This window comes from Esox lucius, chromosome 2 (assembly GCF_011004845.1).
Source record: "Esox lucius isolate fEsoLuc1 chromosome 2, fEsoLuc1.pri, whole genome shotgun sequence".
In the NCBI taxonomy this organism is placed as follows: Eukaryota; Metazoa; Chordata; class Actinopteri; order Esociformes; family Esocidae; genus Esox; species Esox lucius.
Window position 1 is genome coordinate 33,751,607 of NC_047570.1, and position 2,947 is coordinate 33,754,553.

The following is a 2,947-nucleotide window of genomic DNA, read 5'->3' on the forward strand; positions in this document are numbered from 1 at the left end:
AGCGAGACCGGGAGTGAGAGAGGGGACAGAGGGAGGGGCTGCTGCCGAGCAAGGTGGAGGGAGGAGCTGCGGTACATCGGGAGACAGGGAGGGAGGGACGAGCGGGTGAGGGGGTGAAAGAGATACTGAGAATTACTCTCCGATTGCATTGGCAAGATCTTATTATGCTGTTTACGTGAACGTCCCCACTTCCAGCTTCATTGAAATTAGCCGTGGAGCTGTGTGTGTGGGGGGGGGGGTGGGGGGGGCAGAAAAGGATGCAAGGGAGAGGATAAGAGGATGTGGTCCTAAAACCAAGGCAACGACATGAAACCAGTGAACTTCCACATGCGCCCCTCCAGACTTCATGTGCTGCGCTTTGCATGAAACATGAGAGTGAATGTGGATAGACTGAGTGAACGGCAGGAATACGACCATGTCATTGTATTAACAGAGGAGAAAGAGGAGAGGAGGAGATCAGTGTCGGCGTATTTTCTATTCCGCCAAAGACTCCAGCCCCTCCTCCCCCATCATTTGCTGTCACTCGTTGATGATTAATGCAGCCGATTATGGAGAACAGTAATCATCAGGCACACACACCTTGTTTGACAACCTTAAATGCTGCCTGGAAGGCTTTGAGAGACGCCGGGTATTTTTGGGGGGGAGGTGAAGTGTGGTTGGTTCGTGGGTAGTTTGGGGGCTCGTAGGCTGGTAGATACTGGAGAGATTCAGGGGGGCCGTGTGTTTGTTCGAGATACACACTCACAGTACCAGGTGGTTGGTGGGGGTGGGGGCATTGTGGGTTTGGGGGGCATGTTTACGATTGCGGTGTTGGGAGTTTGAGGATTAGGTGGTTGGTTGTGTGTGTGTGTGTGTTGGGGGGGTTGCCGATTTTTTTTTTTTTTTAAGTGTTCCCCTACAGCCAGATAACCTCTGTGGATTAGCCCTTTATTCAAGTGCAAACCATTTTTGTTCCATGTTAAATATTTTGCCCCCAGGTAGAACTGTTAAGAAATGTTCCCCTAGAAGTGAAGCTGAAGCCGTCTCTTGAAAGTCTTTTTAGTAGGGGTTGTAATTGGGTATAATGGAATGGAGGCTTGACGGCAGCAGTTATCAATAAACATAATGGCCAAATCTATTCCGTTTCTGATCCTGACATTCATGAGTAGCAAATGGTGAACTCAAAAACACTTTACTCACAGTAAGCTTTCTGACCCCACAGTTCAATACCAAAGGGCATATATACATTTGTAATTACTGAGTTGTAAGGAGATGTTAAATTTTAGATCAGATACTGTAGTTGATGATATGCTGTTTGATGTGCTAAATAATACATTATGACCGTGGTAAAGACTCTGAGAGGTCTACCAGGACAAACACATGTAATCTGATTTCACTGCTGGTGGCTCTGGATCAACATCGTGTTCCAGCCAAGATCACAGATCTCCTACTAGAATGCTACAGCCAAGATCACAGATCTCGTGCTAGAATGCTACAGCCAATGGTGTAGGTTTGCATTGTATATTGGTGGGGGGGGGTGTCAGTGTCAGTGGATCCCCGGATTTTCACTCTTCTCCAGTGGGGTCACACCTGTCTATAATATTGGGGGGAGGGGGGGTCATGACCCCCCATAATTCTACACACCTGGCTACAGCTGTACATGTCAAGTCACCTCTGGGTCTACAACGTTAAACTGTGTCACAAGATTGACATCATAAATGGCTGCAATGTTTGCTGCAGTGACAGAGGTGGAGATGCCCTCTGGTGCGCCACAACCTCCAGTACAGCCAAGAGAGACAAAAGATGTGCGAGCAGCAGTGGAGATGGAGCAAGTCGTGCAGAGTGGAGGCTTCAACCGGGAGCCCGGGCGAGATTGGACACTGCTATGACTCTGAGGCCAGATGTGCTGCTTTGCTGAAAACCTCCAAGCAAAGCAACAAATGAAGAGGGTGAGGTGTGAGGAGCTGGTAAGTGGATCAGGCAGGGGTGGAGAGTAAAAATGATATTTTATAGTGGGTATCATTAATTATGGCATTTCAGGGTGTATGGTATTATGGGCATTGCACACCATGACTAAGGGCCAAATCCAGGCACTTTGTGCAGCGTAGTGCTAAAGAACTAGCTGTTTGGCCATTTTCACATTTTCCCCTGTAATCTTTGGCTGATTTTGAACTGGGACACAATATTTGTTCAATTAATAATCAAGTAAAAGGTTTTTGACATTCAACCCCATTTCCAAAAATTTTGCGACACTGCAAATAAAAACAGAATGCAACGATGTGCAAATCCCTTATCCGTATATTTAATTGAAAATAGTACAAAGACAACATATCAAATGTTGAAACTGAGAAATTACTGTTTTTGGAAAAATACATGCCCATTTTGAATTTGATGCCAGCAACACATTTCAAAAAATGGACTGGTGCATGTTTACCACTGTGTTGCATCACCTCTTCTTCTAACAATAACCTGTAAGTGTTTGTGAACTGAGGAGACAAACTGTAGTTTTGAAAGTGAAATGTTTTCACATTCTTGCTTTATATAGGATTTCAGTTGCACAACAGTTCGGGGTCTCCTTTGTCATATTTCCCATTGCATAATGCGCCAAATGTTTTTAATGAATGACTGGTCTGGGCTGCAGGAAGGCCAGTTTAGCACGCAGACTCTTTTACTATGGAGCCACGCTATTGTAATATGTGCAGAATGTGGTTTGGCATTGTCTTGCTGAAATAAGTAAGGCCTTCCCTGTAAATATTATTCAGTAATTAATTGTGCTTTCATAAATGTGCAAGTCACCCATGCCATGTGCACTAATGCACCCCCATACTATCATGGTTGTTGGCTTTTGAACTGTGCGCTGATAAGAAGCCTGTTGATCCCTATGCTCTTTAGCCCGGAGGACCCAGCGTCCCTGATTCCCAAAAATAATTTCTAATTACGATTCGTCAGACCTCAGGACAGTTTTCCA